This window comes from Phacochoerus africanus, chromosome 12, assembly GCF_016906955.1.
Source record: "Phacochoerus africanus isolate WHEZ1 chromosome 12, ROS_Pafr_v1, whole genome shotgun sequence".
Classification (NCBI taxonomy): Eukaryota; Metazoa; Chordata; class Mammalia; order Artiodactyla; family Suidae; genus Phacochoerus; species Phacochoerus africanus.
Window position 1 is genome coordinate 71,645,792 of NC_062555.1, and position 15,472 is coordinate 71,661,263.

General features: G+C 48.2%; 1 long non-coding RNA gene across 1 annotated transcript; it reads right to left on the reverse strand.

Moving 5' to 3' along the window:
• Positions 1-11,848: 11,848 nt before the first annotated feature.
• LOC125112713 (uncharacterized) lies at positions 11,849-15,094 on the reverse strand. Its single transcript, XR_007131235.1, has 3 exons — positions 14,986-15,094; positions 13,631-13,737; positions 11,849-13,288 (listed from the first exon to the last, which is right to left on the reverse strand). It is a non-coding gene; the product is annotated as an uncharacterized LOC125112713 (long non-coding RNA).
• Positions 15,095-15,472: the final 378 nt, after the last annotated feature.

The following is a 15,472-nucleotide window of genomic DNA, read 5'->3' on the forward strand; positions in this document are numbered from 1 at the left end:
TCCTTTGTCTTGTCAGTCTCCAAAATCCATCCTTCTTTGTTAAAATGGTATAGAGGTTGCCAGGTCTGTCTGCTTCTCTGGGTTTTTATTTCTTTTATACGTGTACACACACAAAAATTAACCTCCAATAAAATTTGAATATGCTTCTCCTATTAATCTGTCCTTTTCCAATTTAATTTTCAGGCCCAGTCACAGAACCTAAGAGGGTGGAGGGATAGCCTTTCCAACTCTAGCGTTCCAAGGACAAATCCATCTGACCATTAAACTCAGTGATTGTGCGACACCAGCCAGGATTCAGAAATATTTCTGTCATAATGATGGTTCTTTTAAAAGCATCCATCGATGATACTTCCCCAGGGACATTTTTTTTTTCCTGATTGCCATACTCTATGCACTTATTTTAATTTGCTTAAGCAGGTGTTATGATTATAAATTGGCTCTTGATTATCCACAGAGGTATTATCTTCCAATACTTTCTGAAAATAACTAAGCAGAAGAGGTAACTAAATAGTTTATTATCCTTCCGTTTACTCTGCATGCTCTCTTACTTTTTTGGCTCCTATGACAGACAGGGAGTGGGGGATTTTATAAGCTGAAACTCATGATTACTTCCCCATCCTTTGAAAGAGGGGCAGAATAAATGTGAGAAGAAAGAGCTAATGGGCACCTTTGCTCGAGATGAGGGCACAGGAGCCTTGAGGGGGCTCGGAACAGGGTGGATTTCGCACAGAGGGTGCAGCTTGCTGGCAGGTCTGCGTCATGCTCCAGGCTGGAGCTTCGTAGCTGCTGTTGTCTCGTGTGATGACTTTCCAGCACCCATCAAGAAGTCACCTTGCAGGGTTCAAGGACATCCGAGGATTCTGTATTCCACTGTTTCCTCAATAGTGTAAACACAGAGGCAGCGGTTTGGCTAGAACAGCTCCCGGTGATAAGGGAGCAGCCCCAGAGCCCTCCCATGTAAATGCACAGGCCGGGTGACCCGTGCTCTGTCCAGGTAAAGAAGTGAATCCCCACCAGCGTCTTTACTTTGGTGGGGGGGGGGGCGGGCAGGGCTTGTCCTAGTCTGTCTAGGCTCTTATAACAAAGACCATAGACTGGAAAGTTTAAACCACAGGCATTTACGCCTCCTGGTTCTGAAGTCTGGGAGTCCAAGGACTGATGGTCATTTGGATTTTGTGTTAAAATTCCTATCACACCGATGAGAATGACTGAAACCTGACAATACAAACTGCATTCGGTCCATCCCCCCATAACAAGTCATTGAAAAACTAGGCAGCAGTGGGGGGAGGGGGGAAACGGAGCTGAGGACCCCCCCCTCAGGCCAACCCCCACCAACACACACGCACTCTGCTGCCTGACCCCGAGAGTCAGGAGGGTAGGTCAGCCTGGAGGGGTCCCGCCGAGGGGGCAGGAACCTGGCTTCCACATGTGGCCTCACCAGCCTGTCAGATGCTGGACCAGGGGCTGTTTGGGAAAAAGAATTTCAAAGCAATTGGCTCCCTGCCCTGCAGCCGCCCAGGATGGGGGCGGCTGGGGGGACCCGAAGAGTCCTGGGACCAGCTGTGAAAAGCCCACGGAGCTGAGACTGAGTGTTTAATTTACAATGATTTCACTCCACTCCTTTTCTGAGTTTATGTTGTGGAACTGAGCAGATGATAGAGAGTCTCAGTGAGTCTTTATTTTTAAATATTATATTTAATAAATACTATTATATAATCACCTGGGATGTCAAGTCTGGGAAGTAAAGGGGTGTTATTTTTTATCAGCCTACTTTTTTTCCAACCTTGAATCAGCAATTACTGTACACGCCGAATGGCATGTAGATTCGATTTTGCTAATGATTCAAGGAACGTAGGGATATGACAAGGGTTGAGTTGGAATTTAAACATATCATGAGAGACCTACACATCGGGGTCACACAAAACAGGATCCGTTACATAAAACTAAGCACAATTCTCTCAGAGGCAGCGCCAAGGTAATGATTGAAAACACATGCCCCAGGGCAGGGCGGCCCAGGAGCTCTCGTCTGCTCCTGGGTCCCGACTGGCTGCCGGGCCTTCATGGAAAGGGGAGATGAAAGCACCTTCTCCAGGGCTCTTGTCATTTTTGTTGTGATGGACATGAGACCGTTGATGAAACGTGCTTAGATTCCATGCACACACTCGGGAAAGGCTTCTCAGGGACCAGAGCCGGCTCGTGCCCAGGAGGCAGCCTTGCAGGTAACAGGGGTGGGGAGATGGGAGGGAGCCTTCTTGTCCACGGGGGACATCGTCCCAAAGTCACTGCCGCCAGCGCTGTTGTTTCTACGGCTGACTGCTTGTGCTGTCAGACACTGCGGCAGGGAGGGTACACACCGCACCTCTTCGGACCCTCGGGAGAGCCTGAAAGTCAGGCATCATTATCTCTACATTTGTGCTGATGGAAACTCAGAACCGTTATGCCATCCGATAAAGGTCGCAATAGAATTTGAAGGCGTTCCCATCGTGGCGCCGTGGGAACGAATCTGACTAGCATCCGTGAGGATGCAGGTCCCATCCCTGGCCTCACTCAGGGGGTTAAGGACCCAGCGTTGCTGTGAGCTGTGGTGTCGTCAAAGACGCAGCTCGGATCCTGAGTTGCTGTGGCTCTGGTGTAGGCCGGCGGCTGCAGCTCCGATTCAACCCCTAGCCTGGGAACCTCCCTATGCCACAGGCGTGGCCCTAAAAAAACAAAACAAAAAAAAAAGAATTTGAAGCTGAACTGAAGACCTTAAGATGGAAAGTGCAGGTGGATACACCTTCAAGGAGGGAAACTGGGAGACGAGGGTGCACCCAAGAAACTTTGGCCTAATCTGCAGCAGCAGAGACGGTCCTGGAGATTTTATCATCCTAAGTAAAGAGACTCAGACCGAGAAAGACAAACGCTGATGACGTCCTACAAGACAACAAATGGGTGATGTCACAAAAAGGAAGCAGACTGGCAGCTCTGCGAACAAGCAACTGGTACTGACAGGGGGAGGGGCAGATGGGGGAGCAGGGAGCGCAAACCTCGGGGTCTTGGATGGGCTCGAGGATGTACTGTTAGCACTGGAATAGCGACAGTATTTTGTAATAACTGTAAATGGAAAATAGCCTTTTCAACGTGTATAAAAATAAAATGACTTTTGAAGTAAAAGAATACATTTTTTTTGCAAAAAAATTAATAAAAGAAACTGGCATCATCAGGGAGACCAGCAAACCACAACAAAACTCTGGTCACAGTTGCCGCGAGAACTCGTGGTCAGAAGCACCCTGATGGGCAGAGCAAGCGTGAACTGGCAAAGACCTCTGATCCCTCCGTGCCTTTCTCGGCCGCTAGAGCAGAAAGTAAGGATCCTTAAGAGGAGTGTGCATGTTGAGGGGGCATTAAAGCAATCCGGCTATTCTACTAAAATTCTCTAGGTGGAGAGTGAATAACACTGAACCAAAGACCCGAAGAGGCAAAGCCCTGGGAATAGTCAGAGTCTGGGCATCTGGTTCATGGTAATTTCGGCCGCAGGAGAATCGCATAATTACACACTTAGGTGGAGGTAACATCACGCGTGTGAGGCACAGGGACACCAGGCGTGACTTCCTCCAGAGGACTCACATGACTCACCCAGAGCCCCCCATGCAACCTGCATAGCTGCTGCGCTGCAGAAAACCCCGCCTGCCGCCTTGGCGCTCACTCGGGACAGGCGACTGCTGAGGCCCGAGGCGGGGCTCAGATGAACAACCCTGCAAAAAGTCCACGGCTGCATTCAGACCCCCATGCTGATGTGTGCACGTGTAGGTTTTAATTCTCCAGTGCCATCTCAGAGGCCTACGACTCAACTCGAGTCTGACACCATCTGTCTGGAGACATGTCAGACCCTCCCCCCTGGGAAGGGTTCCATCCTGCCCTGACTGCTGATACCAACCCCAAACCCAGGGTGTCACTGGTGCTTCTGACCCTGTCCATAGGTCGCAGGCTCCCACGACTCCCTCCTTGGAGGAGACTTATTTGCTAGAGTGACACTCAGAACTCAGGGCGACAGTTTACGTGCGAGATTAACAGTTTTATAAAAGGAGATAATTCAGGAGCAAGCAGACAGAAGCGAGGCGTAGGGTGAGGGGTGGGGAAGGGGCAGAGCTTCCATGGTCCCCCGGTGCATCCCGCTCCCCAGATCTCCAAGGGTCACCATCCCCAAAGCTTCCAAACCCTCTCCTTTTGGGGTTTCATGGAGGTGGCATCACACAGGCAGATGGATTAATCACTGGCCTTGTCTACAGCCCTTCTCCCCTCCCTGGGGGTCAGGGTAGGCCTGAAAGCTCCAGCCCTCCAGGTGCGCGGCTGCTTCCCCCGTTACCGCCCCCATCCTCAGGGGGACCAGGGGCTTTCCCAAAGTCACCTGCACAGCAGAACAAAGGTCGCTTTTGTTGCAACATCACCTGGGAAATTCAAGGGTTTTAGGGCTCTGTGCCAGAAATGGGAAGAAGACCGAATATGTATTTCTTCTCATGAATCACAATATCACAGCATCACAAGTGAAAGGCTTTGAGCCATGGTGAGAAGGGCCCCTGCCCTGTCCCCCCCCACCCCAATACCAGAGTGGACATGTGGGAGCCCGGGAGCTGGGGACAGCCGGGGAGTGACGCCCCGGTATGCAGAGGTACAGCACACCCTCTGCCTATGAAGGGTCCCCACAGGGGTGAACGAGGTCGTGCAGGCGGGCTCAACACAGTGTCAGAAACGGAGTCCTCAGGAAATAGTCACTATTCGGTCTTTAAAATGTCTCCACTTTATGACAATTTCTTCATTTTATGTTATCCTGTCTTATTTCACGGTCCTACTTTTTACGCTGTGACTCTGATATCTCACCAAAGACAGCAAGTTCCATCAACATACATATTTTATGCTTTGGTCTTTTAGTTTGACATTGTCTGAAACACCTGCAGCATGTAGAAATGTTCAGGAAACTCCGGGTGAATTAAAGAGATCTTCCTGTTAATAGCATTAGCATTTAGTGTGTATTTTCTTTGCACTGGGCCCTGTGCTAAGTGTTTTATGTGCTCACACTCATTTAATCGCCCCTAACAACCTTGAAACGTAAGTTCTCTATGAATGAAATACATTTTTTGACGCAGTACAAGGATGGTGCTTTTGTTGCCATAGCAACAGAGGTCTGGCGCTACAAATCCCGATTTTCGAAGGCATGATCTCTGTTTTGTTCCCTTTTCTGTCACAGTCTTAATGTGCCCTTAAAGGTATTCATACGGAGATAGCTGTGGCATGAAGCCGGCCCCAAGACTTTTGTCACTGATGTCCCTGCTCCCCACAGTTGAAAGAGATGTTCTAGAAGCTAGACCCTCAAAACCCTGCAGGTGCCCCTTCATGAACTGAGACGCCTCAAGTTCACGCCTCAGCTGGGGCCTCCAGGTTCTCAGGACATGCCCGAGATATGAAACCAAGGGAGAACAATGGCTTTCGTTCCATTGTTAAGGGGTGAAAACTCTAGTGTTACACGGCCACCAGCAGGACACATCACGGAGACGTCAGTGTTGGCGGGAGCGTCTGATATTGCTCTTGAGCTTGAAGCTGCAGCCCTGGATGCTCCAGCCTTGCTTGGTTTCTGCCCAGCCTCTTCAAGTGCCCAGGATGGGGGTCTGCAATCTCCCACCTGTAGGCAGCCTCCACATGGACAAGAAACCGTGTCTCAAAATGCCCTCAGCAGGAGGTAGGGACCATTACAGCTCTACCCTTACTAATGCTCCACCCACTGGAGCTTGTAAGAAAGCAGAGATAGCACGAGGGCAGCTGAGTCAAAAACTGCTGAGGGAGTTCCCTTTGTGGCTCAGCAGTAACAAACCCGACTGGTATCCATGAGGACATGGGTTTGATCCCTGGCCTCCATCAGCAGGTTAAGGATCCTGCGTTGCCATGAGCCGTGGCGGCAGGTGCAGCTCTGATTTGACCCCTAAAAGGACAAAAAAAAAAAAAAGAAAAGAAACTGCTTAGAAAAGAAACTTGTGGTTCCCAAAAGGGAAAGTTCAGGTAAGGGATGGACTGGGGATTTGGGATTGGCAGGTGCACCCTGAGGTCGACGGAAAGGATGGGCAAGGAGCACCTGCTGTACAGCGCAGGGACGACGACTCAGTGTTCTCCGACACAGCCCGTGGGAAAAGACTCTGGACAAGAACAGGCGTGGGTATGCGGGTCGCGGAGTCCCTTAGTCGCCAGCAGAAATGATCATCACGTTGAAATCAGCTCTATTTCAGTAAAACTTTAAAAAATGAGAACATATACATAAGAAGACACCACGGAGGACATACATACACATGTATAGAAACATATTCACATGTCCCGCAGCTTCCCAATTTTTGCAATGTTCTTGAAAGCTAACATACACTACTTCAATTTTTTTTTTTTTTTTTTACGTTTTTGCTGTGGGAAACTGTACATGGGATACAGCTGATCCCTGTAACTGGTTTAAGTGCTCAGCGCAGTGATGGTAAAGCACACGCCCATTCTGTGAAATCACCTCCCCACCTTCTCCAGACCGTTTTCCTCTCCCTGCAGTGAAACCCCATGCCCGATCAACTGCATGCACACGTGTGCACACACACGCACACGCGCGCACGCACACACCACTTTCCTTTCCATCCGTTATCGTGGCAGACACTTGCGTGCAGATTCTCAAAACCTTAAAACATTCATATCTGTACCAGACTCCCATGCGAGGGGACATTCCCATCAGATGGATTCTGAGGTGCTGGCACCCTTCTCTGTGGGCACATCTGCCACCTAAGATTTATCCGAATGAGGAAGTGGCTTTGACTCTGTGAGTCGAGGGAACTGCTGAGGCTTCGTATGTGTACCCGAGGCAGTAGATATCAAGCTTGAAATGTGAATAAATACTGCGCAACTGGGGAAAAAAAGAAAATAAAAGGAAGAGGGTGGAGCTGCAGAAGATGACAGCTTCCGCCAAGAAAGTGGTCCAGGCTAGGGGCTCACGGGGCAGCCTTGGGCTCCAAATGAGGTACAGGAGTTACTGATGGGATGGATGACTGTTATTTTTCTACGTCCTGATCATCTCACTGGCCTCCACAGATTTTATAACTTTGTGGATGATGCTTTAAGTGGGGAGAAGACAGAAATACCAAAACCACAGGTCTGTGTCACGGCAGCGGCTATGGGAGCCACTCAGGTGGGGGCTCAGCATGGGCCCTGCATTTGTCAGAGGCAGCTGTGTGGAGCGCAAAAAAAAAAAAAAAATCGTAAAACTAAAGCCAATATATGTTTGTGAAGGAGAAGAACTTGGATTCCAGGATGAGCTTTTCTAATTATTTTTTTCTCCCAAGTGGATGGACTTTTCCACTTGTCAGAGTTCATTCACCCCAGATCTGTGGCTCTGCCTTCCCGGAGGACAGTCTGCGAGTTAGAAAAAAGCGAGCTGCCTAAGTATTGCTATTTTAATAAGATTATGGCTGGGAGAATATTAAAGCCAAGCTAATGACAAAAAAAATTTTTGATACAGCATTTGCAACTTAATTTTTTTTAGTTCGCAGAGTTCCCGTTGTGGTTCAGTGGTTAATGAGTCCAACTAGGAACCATGAGGTTTCAGGTTTGATCCCTGGCCCCGCTCAGTGGGTTAAGGACCCAGCATTGCCATGAGCTGTGGTGTAGCCCATAGACATGGCTTGGATCTGGCACTGCTGTGGCTGTGGTGTAGGCCGGTGGCCATACCTCCGATTAGACCCCTAGCCTGGGGACCTCCATATGCCACGGGTGCGGCCCTAGAAAAGACAAAAACCAAAAACCACTTTTTTTAGTTTGCAACATCTTGTATTCTAGTCCTGAGTTGAGCAAGCAAGCGTTTTGAGTAATGTGCATTTGTTACCCTGTGTTCCAGATATGAGTTTATGTTCTAACATCTGTGTCTATGTAAAGGCCCAGTTCATAGACAAACTGCAAAGCAAGGTCTACAGAACTGTTCCATCTCTTGCACTCAAGGGCCCTTCCTAGCACCTCATTCACAAACATGGTCCCCAAACAATGCCACGTGAAGTAATTAGACAAGAGCAGTTTGGGTCTAATTAAAATACATTCTGTGAAGGATTTTTGAAAAAATCTTTATCTGTGTCGCATTCCCTAAACTTAACGCATGCTGTATGCTGCGTATGTTATTTAAGCAGGAAAACAAGAAGCAGAACGGAACTGTGTCCTCACCTCAAGCTTCTGGTCTTTAAGGAAACCAAACGAAAGACAAAGGAGGGAGCACGCTGACCAGCCCCAAATAACTGCTGGCTGGTATTTGGGGGATGCGCCTTCTTAGTCTTTCTAAACATGTTTGGTGTCATGACTACAATACTGCACTTCCCACGTCCTTACATTTTCGTGAAACGTTGCCATGTTGTTGTCGAGAGGAGTCACAGGGTAATCACTCATTTTTAGAGTGTTGACAACTGAGATCATTTCCTTTATTTATTTATTTTTGGCTGCACCTGTGGCATGGGACGTTCCCTGGCCAGGGGTCGAATCCAAGGCCCAGCTGCAGCCTGCAGCACAGCTGTGGCAACGCCAGATCCTTAACCTGCTGTGCCACAGCAGGAACCCCCAGTTCCGTTATTTTTATTACTGTTATAAATACAGCATGATAAAGATTTTGACATGCATCTATTTTTTCCACATGTGTTGAGATGACCATCTTAGAAAGACTCCCCAAAGTAAGAATACTGAATCAAAAGCCTTGGAGATTTAAGATTCTTGCCCACTTGCTTTCTGAAGTTAGCAAGGCTTGTATTTATTTATGCTCACGCAGGCAACACTCTCTGAGTTCTCTTCTTCTTTCTTTCTTTTTGTTTTTTTTAGGGCTGTGCCAGCTGCATATGGAAGTTCCCAGGCCAGGGGTTGCATCCGAAGTGTAGACGCTGGCCTACACCACAGCCACAGCCATGCTGGATCCTTAACCCACGTGGCATTGTTTGGGGACCATGTTTGTGAATGAGGTACTAGGAAGGGCCCTTGAGTGCACAAGACGGAACAGTTCTGTAGACCTTGCTTTGCGAGGCCAGGGATTGAACCTTCCATCTCATGGATGTTAGTCGGGTTTGTTACAGCTGAGCCACGGTGGGAACTCCCCGAGTCCTCATTTTCTAACTGTAAAGAGTAAAGGTTCAAAAAGAGAGATCTTTACTTTTTAATATGAGTCTTTAGAGCAACCATGATGGTTCATTTTATGTGCCAACTTGGCTGGGCCACAGGGTGCCCAGATTTGCTCAGATATGACTGCGGGGGTTTCCGTGGGGGTGTTGCCAGATGACTTTATGACATAACCAGGGCACCAAGCTGAGCACTTTGCCCTGCATGGGTAGGGGGGCCTCCCCAGTCAGTCACAGGCCCACACAGAGCAAAAGGCTGAGCTTCTGCTGGGGGAGGGCATCCTTCTGCCTGAAGGCCTCTGACTGGGGACGCTGGCTTTTTCCTGCCTTCAGACGTGACATGCACGACAGCTCTTCTTGGGTCTGGAACCTGACAGCTTTGGACAAGGACCCCATCAGCTGTCCTGGTCCCCAGCTTGAGGACACAGCATGTAGACCGTGGGACTTGCCAGCCTCCATAATCACAGGAGCTGATTCCTTATAATCAATCTGTCCAGCTACCTACCTACCATCTATCCACATGTTTATCTACCACCTCTCTGTCTAGCTCCCTGCTTACACACACACACACACACACACACACACACACACACACACACCCATCTTTCAGTTCTGTTTTTCGGGAGAACCCTGACCAAGACAACCATTCTGAAAAATATCTGCCTGTTTCCTGATTAGTTGTATATCCTTACATGTGAATGAACTGGTTACATTCTGCGGCTATGTTTGTATTAGGTCCTTCTTATCAATGGCTATGAACTCAATTCTACACATTTTTATAAATTTGTAAATAACCTTTTAATCGTCCTCAACAACCTACCTCCCTAAAATCCCAAGAAATGCTATTGAAAATACTGAATTTTAGGAAAACAAAGAAATTCTGATTCGGGGGGAAAAAAAAGAATGAGTACCTGGAGGATATACAACATGATTCCCCTTCCTCTGGGTCAAAAAGGAAACTTTGCAAAGGGAAAGAAAGAGGAAAGGCGGGCTTGTGGTTAGTCCACCATGAATTAGAGACTTTCCGTCTCCATTCACGGCCAGATCCCAGAGGCAGGATGCAACCCATTAGACGTCCACCATCCCAGAGCAATTGGATAGATATTTTGTTGGGGTTTATTTGTATTAGAGAGGCTTTAACCATAAAAATCCTAACTCTGAAGGCCACGGTCAAGAGGAGCAGATGTATGAATACTGGAATCCCAGACAGCTAGAAGAGATCATTAATTAAGGTAAATGGATGAAAAAGAACAGCTATTTCCTTTTCGAAGTCATGTGAAGAGGATCAGCTGGCAGCCTTGGCAGAGAGGCTGGCTCCCAGGAGGGTGGCCTGCCCGAGCTCCTGTCCAGGCAGATCCCCCGCCCACCGAGTGGCCACCTCTCCCTCCCAAGGCCAAGGTCTGAGAAATGAGAGTGTATCATGCCACAATCGTTTTTCTTCGGTCCCCACTGCTCCCTGCCTGGCACCTGGCTGTCCATCACTGGCCCGTCCACGGACCAGCTGACAGGCAGCTTCAGCCAGCTGTGGGTCTTTTCTAAACCTTGGAGGCTGAGGGAGAAGTAAAACAACCACCAGTCCAGCAAGAACAGTTTCTAACCTCAGCTGTGGTTCTTGGGGATTGAGTTCACTGCTTCAGGTTTTCCAGGCTGAATTTCCTTGAAACACTAAACAGACCTCTGCTTCCATGGACCTCGGCTCCAGGCTCCCTGCTACTGCTGCCCGCTGGCTGCCCCCAGGGTCTCTCGCTGGCCTTTAAGTAGATTAGGAAAGGCCATCTCCCAACTCCTTGTCCATGACAGAAACAGCCCGGATCCATCCATAAGGGCTTGAAGTCCACCATCCAAACTAAACATCTTGGAGTTCCCATGGTGGCTCAGCAGTAATGAACCTGACTTGTAACTATGAGGATGCAGATTTGATCCCTGGCCTTGCTCAGTGGGTTAAGGATCCGACGTTGCCATGAGCTGCGGTATAGGTCACAGGGGTGACTCAGATCTGGTGCTGCTGTGGCTGTGGTGTAGGCCAGCAGCTGCAGCTCCCATTCGATTCCTAGCCTGGGGACTTCCGTACACTGTAGGTGTGGCCCTAAAAAGGTGTAAACAAAAGAAACAAACAAAAAAAACTAAGCTAAACATCTCCACATGCAAATCTGCCTGATGTTCACTTAAACGAAAATAAAAACTGGAATTAGGAAAAAGCCAAAAGTAAATAGAATTCTCGCTCTAACACCCCCCTGGCCAGTTGTGGTGTCACCTGGCCCATGACAAGCCACAGTCAGTGTCTCTTTCATTGTTTTCCCTTGAGACTAGAACTCAAACTATTATTATTTCTGCTCACTTAATGGTTTAAGTTTAATCAATTGTTGTAAATATTTTAGCAAATGAAAAAGAGGGATTTTTTTCCTTAATAGGAGTTCTTTCAAAATATAGGATGGTAATTAAAGAAATCCACTGGTGTTTAGAGTCTTATAATCCCCCTATTAAAATGAGCTAGTGCGGACAAAAAATGTGCATCATAAATGGTGATTATGGTCAGGAAAGATTATCTATTTTAAGATAAATATAAATAATTCATATGCTTCCCATAATAGCATATGCTATTTTGGATGTTGGCTATAAATTCATAAAACAAAGATACTGCTAATATACCCAAAGACAATCATTAAAATACTTCTAGTTTCCATTTTCCACCACACACACACACAAAAAAAACCTGCTGGTAATTATTTAGAGCAAGGGCTTTTTCTTTTTTTTTTCTGAAATTACTCTACCAAAACCACTTCCTTTAAAGATGCATGGCGAAGGGCAGGCCACTGCTCATTGCAAAACACATCTGTGCAAAATTGCTAAAGAATCTGTCCTAACGTTTCAGCGCTTTTGAAAAGCGCGTATCTTGTACTGAGACGGTCGCTGGAAAATGCTTCCAAATTTGCAGCAGAAAACTTTGTACAAAGATTACGTTAAGTAGAACGTTGGTTTAGGTAGAAACAATGACAATTAAACCCTGATAAAAAGCGTTTACAGGGATGCAATTATACTTATATGGCCTCGAATAGCTTCTTATTACTTATCTGCACAACGTCTCCTTCCAGAAAAAACGATTTGGAGTTGGCTTAACAAACACACAGATAAAACAGAAGCCAAGACCATTGACAGGAGACTGAAAACTTTGGGCCAAGAAGCTGATTTACAGAACCTCCTCCAGGCGTCATTCTAAAGCATAACCTGAGGACCTCAGGTTAGACAGTAGAAGCAGTCGGGGTCGTGACCACAGCCTCAGGAACTCCAAACATTTCCCACGGAGTTTAAACATCCATCAGCAGGAGCCTAAGAACAATGGAAAGACCAAAGGAGAAGAAAACGCCCAGACAAAAAGTCGGCGAAACCAAGACATTGACGGTCAGGTGCCGCCTGCGGTCCTGGGACCAGTTCGCGGCTTGTCTCAGGAAGCTCGCAGTTGGTCGAAGGAGAGAAGGTGTCACGTCACGGCAAGAAGGGCCTCGGGGGACAGCGGTCCCTCCACTGGAACGTCATCATGGCCAAGGAGGGCCGCTTGACCTGTTTGTAGAGAATGAGGAGCTTCTTTATCCATCAGCCAACTAGTCCTTCTGGGCAACGCAGCTCTTCTGCTCAAAATACCCCGTCCCATCCATTTGGAATAAAACCCAAAGTCTGCACAGTGACTCAGGAACATGCTCCGCCCTCTGCTCGTAGCCGTCTTCCTCTGGACAGCCACGTGCCTCCCCCTCCGTTTCCTCAGCAAAAACCTCCCTGGACACCGTCCTGGGCACCCAACCTCCATCACCGCCTGCCATCCTTTCCAGGATTTGTTGTTGTTGTTGTGGTTGCTGCCCCCAAGACACGTGGACGTACCAGGGCTGGGGTCACACCCGCACCACAGCTGCAGCTCCAGCCACAGCAGTGACAACGCCAGGCCCTTAACCTCCTGTGCCACCAGGGAACTCCCCATTTTAGTCTTTCTTTTCCTTCGTAGCCCTCATCAATGCCTTGGTGTTGATTCATTGGGTATTTGCTTACTTGTTCTGTGATTTCCTTGCGCTAGAATACAATCAGCTGAAGAACCGGCCGTGTCTCCTCCATGGTTCTACACCCGCCACCCAGGATAATGTCAGAGCCATGATCAGCGCTGCCTAAATATGGGTTAATTAATTGAATGAGTGAAATGCAACTGCAGGAATGAATGAATGAGCTAAGGCAACTAGAACCAGTTAGGAATTTAGAGAGTCAGGAGGTCAGCTCCAGTGAACAGGAAGGGTCTCTCGTACTGGGGAGCTGGAAGGAGAGACGAAGAAAGGTGGAATATTTGGTAGCATCCCCAGGAAATGGTACTCAACTAGGTATGGAAAATAAATGGAAGTAAGGCATTAAGGCTAGCTTGCAAGTTTGGAGATTGAAGAACCAGAGCAGGGTGGGTCTGATGACTGGGGAAGAGAGGACGGAGAAGCTCCTATTCTGTTCATGTATTTACTCACGTCTTTGCTTGAGAGTGTCTCCAAACAACACCGTGCACTGTTAGCCCAGCAGAGATTTCAAGTACGCAGCGGGTTCATGAGTCCGGAGCTCATAAGACAGGTCTTAACTAGAAAGGCAAACAACAATTCATTTGCATAATGATGTTTTTCAGAGCCATACATTTGAATGAGGATACCTGGGAGGAAAAAACTCTTAGAAAAGAAAAGGGACCAAGAATCTATTTCCTGGAGTTCCCGTCATTGCTCAGCAGAAACGAATCTGACTAGTATCCAGGAGAGAAGTTCGATCCCTGGCCTCACTCAGTGGGTTTAAGGATAGGGCGTTACTGTGAGCCATGGTATAGGTTGCAGACACGGCTTGCATCCTGCATTGCTGTGGCTGTGGGGCTGTGGTGTAGGCTGGCAGCTACAGCTCCAATTCGACCCCCTAGCCTGGGAACCTCCATGTGCTGTGGGTGTGGCCCTAAAAAAAGACAGAAAAAAAAATCTATTTCCTAATATTCAGCATTTGGTAAGATGAGCAAGAGCCAGCAAAATAGATTTAGAAGACACAGTCAATAAAGTAGAAAAAACAATTAGGAAAGATTAACAGAAATATATGGCCTACTGGGACAAATGCTCCTAAAAATTCATATAAAATAATTCCATAGACGTGAATATCTCTCCATCCATCTATCTACCTATCTATCCACCCATCATCCATCCGCACCCACCCATCCACCCATGCGTCCATCAGACATCATCCATCTATGCATTCATCCGTCCATCTATCCATCCAGGTCTCAGGAGAAAGGACGGGCTTAGCCAGGCAATGACGTCTAGTCACCTGTTAGGCAAGGGTTGTTTGAAGTAATGATTACATGCCCAAGTGGGTAAGTCTGATAAGGATTAAAAACTCAAGAAAGAGGTTAGACTTGATGCAACAATAGAGGAGACGGCCAAGTCCCCGGGAGTGCGCGGATCCCTGAGGGGAAGACTTGCCGGAAGGAGAGGACAGGTTTGTGATGGGAAGTGAGCGGTCAGACACGGATACAAAGTGAAGAACGAAGCCAGGGGTAAAGATAAGGCTTCCTCGGGGATCTAATTCAGGACCCAGGCTGAGAGGCAGCAAGAGTCCATTTCAGAGGGTATGTATGCAAATTCCAGTCCAGCCGCAGGATGCAGGAAGTGACCCTCTGCACTGCGGAGACTGGCCCCGGAGGAAGACCCGCCACCTGCCCCCAGGCCCCAGCCTCCTGCCCCCGCACAGACCACGCAAACCAAGGGCTCCTTCCTCGGGTCTGGGACCGAGCCCGACACGGTGGGGGAGAGTTTCTGAGTTTTCCAGCGGCATGACAGCCCCCAGGAGGGCCCACCTGCCTTCTTTCTGATAGACGAGAAGCTGTTCTTCTCCTGAAAGATCGTCAAGTCATGAGACCAATAGCACCTGGAGAGTTGCATCAGCATCGCTGTGGTTTTCCTCCAAGAACGGATATGAAGCTCAGAAGAGGAACTAAAGCTAAGAAAAACTGAGTAAGAAAAGCGGGGCGCTGGCGGGGGAAGAAGGCGGGGGGCGGGGAATACCATGTACTATGTTTTAAGGGATTCAAAATTGTTCGTGAATAAATTTCACTCTGAATGGAAGTTCTACCTTTGCACTGGTCGGAAAAGAATGATTGATTAGACTGGGTGCCGTGAACGAGCATCTAGTTACGTTACCCACACAGCCCTTTCCGCTGGCTCTGGAACCCAGACTCCATCCAGCTCGTCCTGGTAAGAATGAGCCCGCCCAGGATCGCAGCAGGTGCTTAGAGGGAAAGAGCGGCCAGCTGGCTGGCCTGCTGGCCAGAGTCCGTCACAGAA